Source organism: Phascolarctos cinereus, unplaced genomic scaffold (assembly GCF_003287225.1).
Source record: "Phascolarctos cinereus isolate Bilbo 61053 unplaced genomic scaffold, phaCin_HiC Scaffold_3;HRSCAF=262, whole genome shotgun sequence".
Classification (NCBI taxonomy): Eukaryota; Metazoa; Chordata; class Mammalia; order Diprotodontia; family Phascolarctidae; genus Phascolarctos; species Phascolarctos cinereus.
In genome coordinates, this window is record NW_027555736.1 from 215,941,996 (window position 1) to 215,954,455 (window position 12,460).

The following is a 12,460-nucleotide window of genomic DNA, read 5'->3' on the forward strand; positions in this document are numbered from 1 at the left end:
TAAAGCATTTAATACACTGCCTGGCTCCTCTTGGCAGCTAGGTGACATAGTGGATTAGAGTGCTGGGCCTGGAATCAGGAAGACTCATCTTTCTGGGTTCAAATCTGACCTCAGACACTTACTAGCCATGTGACCCTGAGTAAGTAACTTAACACTGTTTGCCTCAGTTACCTAAACTGTAAAATGAATTGGAGAAAGAAATGGAAAATTACTCCAGGACTCCAGTTAAGAATACCCCAAATAGGATCGCAAAGAGTTGAACATGACTGAAAATGACTGAACAGCAAGAGCAACAATGGTCTCCAACTAGACAATTATTAAATGTTCATTTCCTGTCACTTTTCCCTTTTCCTATCACATGGCCTGGTACACAGTACATATTCAACAAATGTTTGCCAACATGGCCTATTAACAAAAATAAGTAATGTTAGGGGAACAAAGCTCAAGTTTTCTTGGATTATTTGCTAAATCCAATCTAGCGTCTAATAGATTTAAAATAGCAATCTGAATATGAGTGCAGGGAAGATGTACTCCAGAAAACAGCAACATGTTTGAGTAAATCAAAATTCCTTGAGATGAAAACACCTCTTTTCTGGGCACAGATACAACAAAGGATAACTTTGTTGAGGAGCACTATTCTATCATGCTGGAAAGACTCATTACTGACCCAGGATACCATATACCTGATCTTTTTAGAAATAGCAGAGTTCCTGGCATCGTTTTCTCAGATGTGCCTTACTCCTAAGAACTCATCTGAAAGAAAGGATTAAAGGATGGAATTACCTGACCTCTTAACCTCCTCAGAGGTAGTCAAAAAGTGATTTTAGGGAAGTAGAAAGAGAACAAAATAAGTCATTTGAGCCAGCATTATCCAGGGAATAAAGTACTTGGACAGAAGAAAAGTATTTTCGTTTTTGCTCCCCTAAGTGAATCATAAAACCTATATTGGAAGATGTCTTAAGAAAAGAAAAAGAAAAAGAAAAAAATTAATCTAACTAGTGCCAAATTATACTGTTGGGTTTTTTTATTTGTTGTTTTGTTTTGTGTTTTACTTGGGGCCAGACCTGTGATTTCATTGGTTTAGTCAGGGATGTGTTCCATTCACTTTGTACCAGAGAAGGACCAACATTAAATTTTTTAACAAAATTTTTAAATTAATTTTTAAAAATTTATCAACAATCACTGCCATAGACTTTTGAGTTTTTAATTTTTCTCCCCCTCCCTCCCCACTTCCCTTCTCAAGACAGAGCACAATCTGAGATAACTTATACATATACCTTCCTATTAACATATTTTCACATTAGTCATGCTGTAAGGAAGAATTAGAGCCAATAGGAGGAACCACAGGAAAGAGGTCTTTCTTTGGATGCCATGAGACTTTTGGAGATGTCTTAGATCCTTGTATTGCTGAGAAGAGTTAAGTCTATCAATATTAGTTATCTCACAGCATGGCTGTTATTGTGTACAATGTTCTCTTGGTTCTGCTCACTTACTTAGCATCAGACCACATGAGTCTTTCCAGGTTTTTCTGAAGTCTGACTGCTCATCATTTCTTATAGCACAATAGTATTCCATTATATTCATATACCACAACTTGCTCAGCCATTCCACCATTGATGGGTAATCCCTCAATTTCTGATTGTTTGCCACCACAAAAAGAGCTGCTTAAATATTTTTTGTGCACATGGATCCTTTTCCCATTTGTATGATCTCTTTGGGATACAGTACTAGAAGTGCTATTGGGTTATGCACGTTTTTACTTGGGCATAGTTCCAAATTGCTCTCCAAAATAGTTAGATCATTTCACAACTCCACCTGCGATGCATTAGTGTTCCAATTTTCCCACATCTTCTCCAACATTTGTCATTTTCATGTTTTGTCATGTTGGCCAATCTGAGAGGTGTGATGTGGTACCCCAGAGTTGTTTTTATTTGCATTTCTCTAATTGATAGTGATTTAGAGCATTTTTTATATGACTATAGATGGCTTTAATTTCTTCATCTGAGAACTGCCTGTTCATATCCTTTGACCATTTATCAATTGGAGAATGACTTGTATTCTTATAAATTTGACCTAATTCTCTATATATTTTAGAAATGAGGCCCTTATCAGAGAGACTCATTGTGAAAATTATTACCCAGTTTTCTGCTTCCCATCTAATCTCAGTTGCATTGGCTTTGTTTGTGCAAAAAACTTTTCAATTTAATGTAATCAAAATTATCCATTTTGCATTTTGTAATGTTTTCTATCTCCTTTTTGGCCATGAATTCCCCTGTTCTCCTTAAATCTGACAGTTTGCTTGTAGCATTAGGCTTTATATCTAAATCACGAACCCATTCTGAATTTATTTTGGCATATGGTGTGAGATTTTGGTCTATGCCTTGTTTCTGTCATACTCTTTTCCAGTTTTCCCAGCAGGTTTTGTCAAATAGTGTATTCTTATCCCAGAAGCTGGGGTCTTTGGATTTATCAAATAGTAAGTTAGTATGTCACTGACTACTGTGTCTTCTTACCTAACCTATTCCACTGATCCACTACTCTATTTCTTAGCCAGTATCAAACAGTTTCGATGTTGCTGCTTTATAATACTATTTAAGATCTAGAATGGCTAGACTGCCTTCCCCTGCATTTCTTTTCATTAGTTCCCTTGATATGATGAATCTTTTTTTTATTCCAAATGAATTTTATTATTTTTTTCTAGCTCCATAAAATAATGTTGTGGTAGTTTGATTGGTATGGCACTGGATAAGTAAATTAGCTTAGGTAGAATTGTCACTTTTATTATATTAGCTCAACCTACCCATGAGCAACTGATGTTTTTCCAGTTATTTAGATCTGACTTTATTTGCATGAAAAGTGTTTTGTAACTGTGTTCATATAGTTCCTGGGTTTGTTTCGGTAGGTAGACTCCTAAGTATTTTACAATGTCTACAGTAAGCTTAAATGTAATTTCTCTTTCTATCTCTTGCTGTTGGGCTTTGTTGGTAATACATAGAAATGCCAGTGATTTATGTGGGTTTATTTCATAGCCGGCAACTTTGCTAAAGTTGTTTATTATGTTCAGTAGTTTTTTACTTGATTCTCTAGGATTCTCTAAGTATATCATCATATCATCTGCAAAGAGTGATAGCTTTGTTTCTTCCTTGCCTATTCTAATACCTTCAATTTCTTTTTCTTCTCATTGCTAAAGCTAACATTTCCAGTAAGATATTGAACAATAGTGGTGATAATGGACATCTTTGTTTCACCCTGATCTTATTCAATTGTTAAATTTTCAACGTGAGCATTCACACCTGAGAAATCAGCAAACACTGCAAATCAAGGATTTTTGCTGTTGATGATGTTATGTTACTTGTCTAGACTTAAGAAAATGTTGGAGAATACATTTATAATACAGATTAAATTAAAAAGTATTCTGTGAATACTTTATCTTCCTCCCCTCTCCCTGCCCCTAGAAAAATAGTTGTTAAATTTTTACCAGCACACCATTGGGCATAGGGAAATTTCAATGAGGATGTTATTTCAATTAATGCAGATCAGCACTGGGTTTATAATTTGTTGTATTGCAGTGTTGCCTGGGAACACTGAGAGCTTAAGTGACTTCCCAAGGTCACTCAGCCAGTAAGTCTCAGACGTGAGATTTAAACCCAGGGTTGTCCTGACACCAAGGCCTGCTCTATACCATATTGCCTCACTTACTATCACACATCATTATTCTTTCACTAGTACTGAATTGCTAATCATTCAGTCTCTCTTTACCTCACTTTCCCCTCCTGTCAAATAGTTGTTTTTCTTGTGCATAATTTATGGAAATGCATAACTAAATAATTTTATCTTACATTGAGTGTGGAAGTTGTTTAGATTTGGGGGAAATATTTCAAATTGAATCCAATCCTCTATAATGCTTAAGGCCTCTATTTGAGCTTCTATCCCTTATGGTCACTGTTTTTTTCCAGGTAAATTAACTAGCAACCCAGATGTAGTTAGTCTCTCAGTTAACTACATACTTTAAAAACTGAGCTATTAATTCCAGTACACCATTGATGGACCCTACTGTGACCCTTCTCTATGGCATGGAGATGACTCTGGGTTCTTGAAATCTGTATCATCAGAACAAAACTTGGGTATGTTTTTACCAAGCTTGAAGGATTTCAAGTACTGGCCTGGGCTTTGATTGTATGTCATCTGAGGACCAGCCTAGACAAGTTCAAAGAAGTCACATGAGATTTATGTCAATCATAACTTGAAGGTTTGTTTGGACCCTGAAATTTTTAAAGGCCAGTCACTAAAATGTAGAAAAGTTGTGAGCTTCATTTCCCCTTCTCCAGCATCCTTGCTCCCATTGTTATAATTTTACCCAGAGGCCTACTCTTCTAATTGCTGAATCTCTGGCCAGGATTGGAGTTTCACAAGGTGCCCTAGCCATGCTAACTTTACTCAACTCATTCTCTGGACTTCTCCATCTCCTCAATTGCAGCCTTGAAATATTATTCATACTCCCCATGTCCTACACACATACACACACACACACACACACACACACACACACACAGTTTAAAGATCCCTTTAAGTACTGTATGAATGTATGACATAGACTGTATGATCATTGAGAATAGAGATGTCTTGTTTGTATTTATATCCCCCATACTAAGCAGAGTGCCTGGCACATAGTAAATGATTAATAAATATTCTACTGAATTGAAAAAATAAACTAAATAAATGTTTTATTTTTCTTTATCACCCTGTCACAGATAGTGTCAAAAAAACACAAATCACTGAATTATCAAAGTATGATATCAATGGGATGATAAACCAGAAAGACCACCATTTTGATTTTAGCCTTCTTTGGATTCTTCCTCAGAATCCATTGGATTATTCAATTCTTAGCAATGAGGCATCTATTCTAGTACCTAGTCCTACTTTTGTTATTTCTGGACCTGAGAATGTGGAGTTTCCATCCTTTTTTTTCCTTCTCTCATGGATTGCATTTAGAAGCCTTTTCTCTTCTGAACTACCATCAGTCAGGCATATTCTGCCTCTTGCTTCTCTATTCCATCTGTTGCAAAACAAAACAAAACAAAACAAAACAAAACTTCAGGTCTTTTCAGGTTTCTTGTTCCAAGGATACCTTTTAGGATAAGACTTTAGATACCAAATTCTGGTAAGAATTGGTACACCCCCTAAGATCATGATATTTCCTTGTTGCATGCCATTTTCTGCCATCTTCAGATAAAGCGGCAAGTGTGAGTTCAGTCAGGCCATCATGGAACAAATGACTAGGTATTATCTGTACCATTCTCTATGCTGCTCTCTATGCACCCACTGCTGCACAGTGTTTGGAAGCAAAACCAATTGTCAGTATCCTTTGTCAACCTGGGAACATGATGGCTGGGTGCCTTGGGCAACTTACCTTGTTTTATGACTAGAAAACTTCTACCTCCTTAATTCCCACTTTCTCATTCATTCATCTGTCATTTTTTTCCTTTTCTATTGTTTCTTTCCCCCCCATTGTCTACAAATATTCCCCAGCTCTTTCAAATCCTTATCATTTCAAAGTCCTGAAGGAGAGTTGGGGATGCAGCCTAAAGAAAAATAAAAACATTCATTCCTGGACTTCCTGGCATCATGCTGTGGTTAACATAGACCTCATGTGGTCTCTTCGATCTTGATGAGGCTGGTCCTCAGACAGAAGACACATAGTCAAAGTCCAGGCCAAATCCTTCAAGCTTGGTAGGACATGTCCAAGTTTTATTCTGATGGCACGGCCTTCCTTAAAATGGAGGTACTAGGGGGAACCAGTCAACCAGATGGAGGGGCTGCAGGGTCAAGGATGCTTTTAATGTGTGAAGTCCAGGGCTAGAATGAATGTCCAGGAAGGAAAGTTTTCAGAATATTAGAGAAAAAGTCCAGGAGGAAACTCAGAAGTACAACCTGAAGAGCTGACTTCAAGACCAGTAAGACGTGGACTTAAGTCTCTTCTCTGAGGAAGTGTGACTGTGGGTATGCAACTTAACTTTTCAGGGCTCTAGGCAACTTCCTAAGATTATAAATTGCAGATAAAAGTCCAGCCTTCATTGATGGAGGGTGTTTTCCAAATTAATGAAATCATAGGTGTGGTCTCTACCTTATACAAGTCCAGGCTAGAGGGTAGCAATCTAGGTTGTAGAATTAGGGCACTACCAGGGCAATGGGCCAATCATCTTGACCTTTAACTTTTCTTTTAGGCAATTAAATGTCCAATGTGTATTTTCATCATCATAGGTCTAATCTGTGATACAGTAATTTTATTTTTACACGCAGCATGTATACCTTAGGTAGATTGGGGTGCTTTAACCAATGTGCACAACACATCTATACCTATTTTAGAGGATTTAGAACATGATTGTAGAGGTTCATGTAGGTTTTAACCCATAAGACATCCTACTGGCTATTTCCATGATTTATCTGCTACTGAGTCTATGGTGAATAACACACCCTATAGTTAGGATGTGATTCTTATACAGACATGGGTGATGTTCCAACCATCCTCTTTATGACATGGTTTTGGGCAACATGTTATGGAGTAAATCAAGGCCTGCTCATAGATAAGCTAAGATTCAGAGCAAGGAGGAAGTGCAGAAAAGGGGCTGAGAACTGTGCTGCAGCAACTTCCTTTAGGTACTGGGTAAGGGAAGATGAAAAGAAAGAAAAGCAATGGTCTTACTTAGGTGAACTCACTAATCAACCAGAATGCCAGAGGAGTCACGATGAAACATTCTACTCACCTCCTCACAGAGGTGATGGACTCAGGAGTGCAAACAGACCTATTCTGGGGACATGGCCAATGTGGGGATTAGCTTTGCTTGACTGTGCATGTTTTTAATAAGTGTTTTACTTTTCTTGCTTTTTCAATGGGGGGAGAGGGGCAAGAGGGGAGGAAGTGAAGGCAAATCTTTGTGAAAATAAAATAAAATTTAATTTAAAAAAAAAAAGGACCAGAGAGGAAGAGGCCATTTAAGTTGCTGAGTCAGCAGCAGCCCAGCACAGGTGAGGCACTCAGGTTTCTTCTTAACTTATCTGCTCTCCTGCTCTTTAACCTTTCATAGTCTATCTAGACATAGGCTCAGCTCTCAGTTCTGTCAATTACTACATGAGTGACCTTGGATAAATCACTTCACCTTCCTCCCTAAGACGATGGAGTTGGACTGGATGGTCTCTGGGGTCTCTTCTGGTTCTAGATTCTCCGACCCTGTCACACACAGAACAAGTTGGGAAATCTGGTGACCAAATTGTGAAGGGATCCCAGGAAAACAGACTCTCTTGCAGCTGGAAAGGACCCTGAAAGTCATCAATTTCTAAATCCCTTATCTTATGGATGAGGGGGCTACTGAATAGCAGTTCATGTCTATAATCCCTACAACTGGGGAAGGCTGAGGCTAGTGGGTTGCTGGAGTATGGGGGTTCTGGGCTGCAGTGGGGCTAAAGCAGATGGGTGGCTATGCTAACTCTAACATCAATATGGGGAGCCCCTGAGAAGGAGAGGGAGAAACCAGACTGCTTAAGAAAGGGCAAACTGACCCAGGTCAGAAAAATGGGGCAGGTTAAAGCTTTTGTACCCATCATCATTTCTGTTGGGCCTCGGTGTAGGTACTGCACTTCCGGCTTGGGTGGGATAGGGAGACTTAGTCTCTAAACAATAAAAATCAAATCAAATCAAATAAAAAATGATGGAACCAAGACCAGTAGAGGAGAAGTGACTTTTCCAAGGTCACACAGGTAGTAAGTGGTAGATCCGGGATTTTAACACAGGCTCTGTGACTTAGAACCAGTATTTCAGGGATAAAATAGGGGCAGGTAGAAGAGAGGTAGAGCAGGAACAGGAATACCAGGGAAAGGGCAACGGGGGAGAGTGGGAAGGAGGAGTGTTCTATCAGAGAAGGGAAAGATTTCACTGCAAGGCCCTCGGCCTTAGAGTTCTTCCTTGATCTGGATATGGAGTGGACAGAGGCGCAGAGGCTCAGGGGGAGTGTCTGCCCTTGCACCCCCTATAAAGAAATAGGGCGGCACCTCCGCAAAGCGGCCACTGAAGGTGTTGAGGTGAGATTGCCTCTCAGCATCATAAAAGGAGAGCTCTCCCTCCTCACACGCCAAGCTGTAAAGCAGGAGCTGAGGTAGCACAAGGCCCAGGGGCGAAGCTGATGGATCAGACGCCACGCAGTGATCCCCTTCCACTCCTTGGGTGTGGCAGATGTACTAGAAGCCTCAGTGGGCATCATGGTAGCAGCTGTGCGAATCCCTCCCCACTAGACTCTCGACGAGTCCGAGCAACACGCACTCGACAGTTATGGAGCCCATCCAAATCCACCTCCCAAGAGTGGGAGCCATGGGAGAAGGCCTGGGAACCCAGCAAACAGGGAGTTGGGGAAGCGCTCAGGGTTCTCCAGTTAGACCCGATAGGTGTGGTGGGTTACCCTGATGAGGTCGTCAGAGACAGAGAGCCAGAGGGCTGCTGTGTTGCGGTCAGGGCTGAAGGGCACAGCTTCGATACTGCTCAGCATTTTCTTCCAGACACAATACTTCAGGGAGTCCAGGTACTTGCTGACATCCTTATATAAGCATTCCTGGTTGGATGGGCTCTGGTTCAGTGGTGCAAGAAAGCCTACGTTTACTGCTCTTGTGTTTCATGAGAAAGGAGATATCACCTTCCTTCATCTCTATCTGCAGCCGCCCAATCTCGTGAGCCAGCGCCTCCGTCTCTTCTGCCAACTGTTTCATTTTTTTCTTCCACCTGCCTCAGTTTCTGCCCAGCCTCCTCGATCCAGGGCCGCCCGCTCTTCCACTCTCAAGATCTCTCGGAGTTTCTCAAACTCCTGCAGGATCCTGCCCTGAAGCCAGGCAGCTTCCACTTTATCGTGCTTGCCAATGGCCTCGTGTGGCTGTAGCGCAGTCATCGCTTCGCAGAACGGGTCCTAACAGATAGTGTAGAGGAACTGCTCCTTGAAGGAAGGATACGGCCCCACAGAGCCACTGCCCCCCAGGTGCATCCCTGTGCCCGGGGTCTGACGCGCCGCCCTGCGCCCTCAAACTTTCCAAGGTGGGTGTGGCCCCACTCCTTTGACCTTTATCTTGCAGCTGGACTTAATGACTGGAGAAGAGAGTGAGGCTGATGATTTTGCACAACTGTGTCCCACTCATACCAAATTCACTCGCAAGTCAAGGCATCTGCCTCATGATGTCCTCTTTCAGAATGAAAAACTAGGTCACTGTCCTTTTGAGTAAGAAGGGGAGGGATATGAAAGATATTTTGAACTATAATCAACAAAATTTTGCAGCTAATTAGAAAGGCAGGTCAAGGTAGGCGATGCTGATAGTGTCAAAATCTGCAGAGAAGGCAACTAGCAAGGAAAAGGCCATTATATTTAGCAGCTAAACTCTAATTAGTAACCTTGGTGCAAGGAGTCCCCAGATTCCCGGTGTTCTTGGAAGCCAGATTACTTTGCTGTGGATTGGTAAACATCTAAGCTTAAGTCCAACCTCTGACATATATTACACTAGTTGTGCAACCAAGGGCATCAATGCAGGGACTCTCCACTGTGGGTATTGCCCCCTCCCCCACTACATAAAGGACATCCTCTTCCATAATCAGTGTCTTGGACACTTGCACATAGTTTAGATTTAATAAATTCATGTTAAATTGAATTGTATAAAACAAATGCACAATGGACTGCCTTCACAGATTTCTGGAATGAGATTGTTGTGTCATTACAGCCATCTTGGAGGCTGAGTTGTAAAGGAAGTTATTTAATAACAACAACAACAAAAAGAATCAAGAACACAGAATAAATACTATGGTGGAAATCAAAATATAAACTAAATTCAAAGGAGATAAGTTTTATAGGTTTAGGTGAAACGACAGTCAAATTGGAACCAAATGGTGGAAATTTGAACCCTAATTCTGTTCTTTTCTTCCTGTATGAATTTGTTAAATTCCTTTCACCACTCTTTCACATCTGCATAATGAGGAGGTGTAACTAGATGATTGCTAAGGTCCTGTCCAGTTCTGAACTACATGGTTCTAAGTAACCTAAACCCAGGCAAAATAGATGAAAAAGGTCAGAAAACAGGGAGGGAAGAAATAGATGAAGCACAAGTCACTCATGACAACTTTGGTTATTTCATGATGAAGAACCTCCTTTATCCCAATGTTCCACTTTTTTAAAAATCAGAGCTGTGGTGTTCTCATTATTTCTAAAACTTAAAATTCATGGGATGAGAGAATCAGAAATAAGTTGGTTTGATGGTCTGTCAGTCAAGTCAAAGGACATAATTCCGTGCCTTTCAAGCAGAAGGAGAGAATCAGGCAGATCACTAAGCCAAAGTATGATACTTCTTGACTTGGAATTATTTTGTTTCATTTTGCCCAGAGAGTACATCATTCATTAGGATTTAATTTTGTACTGTAGGTGAAAATTGGATTTTTAATCAAGCAGGGCTTCAGAGCTTTTGTATTTTCAGCTGCAGAGATCTGGTATTTAGGATATCATGCCAGAGTGCTCCCAAACTGGATGTTTCAACAGATGTTGGAAAATTTTTCTGACTCACCTACATATTTTTCTTATGCTCTATGCCCCACTGCGGTAATCTTAAACATTAAACTCTCTTTGAAGTCAATAGGAACTCTGAATTTGTATCTATTTGGCAACAACCAACACAAGGCCAGACATGAGTCCTAGGGAAAAAAATGTCAGCAATTCTGTTTCTTAAATATTTGATTTTGGTGACTGGATGGCTCTGAAAAAAAAATTATTAGAGGACTGTTGGCTTTAAATAACAGCCTTTTAAAATTACAGGATACTTGAGAAATCATATTTCATCTCTGTCCACCTGATAATACAGATAGGGTAACTGAGGCAGAAGAGATTAATGATCTGTGCAAAGTACTACAGATTATTGATTAGAAAACTGGGCCTAGCATGCAGTAGTTTAATTCATTTAAAATTCAGTTTCAATGACATCAAGGAAGCAAAACTGTTCTCAATTTTGTTTTTTAGAGGAAATAAATGATTTCATTATTATTAGACAGTAATCTACTGAAGACTGAACTTTCTGGAAAGTTTTCTTCTACCAAAAGTTCTCAGTTATTAGAAGGAAATTTCAGAAGAAAGAAAAATCAAATAATATGAATCCAACTATATCAGAACTATGGAGATATATCAAAGCATTTCTTGTGTTACTACTAGTCATTTTATTTTATGTTAGGGATTGTTACCCTTTTTGTGTGTATGTTTTGCAGGATGTTTCGAATCTAGTTCCATGGACTCTTCAGGATATTGTTGTTGTTGTTGTAGTTCTGTTTGTTTGTTTTTAAAGAGAAAATATAATTGGAGGAAATGCTTAATTTCAGTTCAAAGTAATAAAAGATCTGTCAGAACCCCCGATGTATGTTCATGTGGCCCCTTTTGTTGGCATGTGGATCTCAGGTTAAGAATCTATGTAGATGATAAACCTATTATTTTAAGCTGGTGCATTTTGTTCTAACACAGTAGGCCTTTCCCAGAAAATACTCATATAAACAGAGTACATTCCTTAAACACAGTTAAGCAAGATAGCCTAATAATGTGATTGATTCGGACAGTACATGTCACTTTCCACATTATAGTTTACTGATCACCAACTGAAAAGATGGGCATTTTAATTTTGGTAGCATAGTTACTTGAACTGAATTTTGTTTCTTTCAATATTTGTCATCATATTGTTGTACTCTTTTAGTGTTTATTGTTCTTTTGGCTCTGCTTCCTCCACGCTGGATCATTTCATACGAGTCTTCCCATAATTCTAGTAATCCTTCATTTTTTTTATTGCTTGAAATGAAATAACATTTCATCATATTCATATCCCCCAGTTTGTTTGTATTGTACACACATTCCGTTTCCAGGTTTGTTTATCACATATATGAAAAAAAAAAGGCTGCAATGAACATATTTTACATGTGGATCTTTTGTTTGTGTCGTTAAGCTCTTTGAGACATAAATCCAGTAGTAGGATCTCTGTGTCAAAGGGATTCAACAGTTTGCTAACTTTTCGTGCATAATACACAATCGTTTCCCAGAATGTTTGACCAATGCACAGAGCCAACCAGTAATGAATTACCATGCCTTTTTTTCCCAACATTACAATTTTCCCATCTTTGTTAATTTGATGAAGTAAAACTTTTTTTAAAAATTTTCGGTTTTCAGATTATTAGTGAATTTGAAGAAATTTACAGAGAGAAGTTCATAGTTGTAATTTCTTCTTTTGAAAACTGTTAATAACTTTTGATCACTTTTCTATTGTAAAATGCTGTAAAACTACTTTAAAGGCTGTTTTTCTTCATTAAGCACTGTATCTGAAACAAGGCATATCTGTGAAATAAATATCAGTAATTAAAATGATAATAAGGGAGGGGAGGGGAAGAAGTTATTATAGTATTAGGAAACAATAC

The 12,460-nt window shown here is 39.2% G+C and overlaps 1 pseudogene; it reads right to left on the reverse strand.

Moving 5' to 3' along the window:
• Positions 1-7,947: 7,947 nt before the first annotated feature.
• Positions 7,948-8,930, reverse strand: LOC110203266 (E3 ubiquitin-protein ligase TRIM35 pseudogene; annotated as a pseudogene).
• Positions 8,931-12,460: the final 3,530 nt, after the last annotated feature.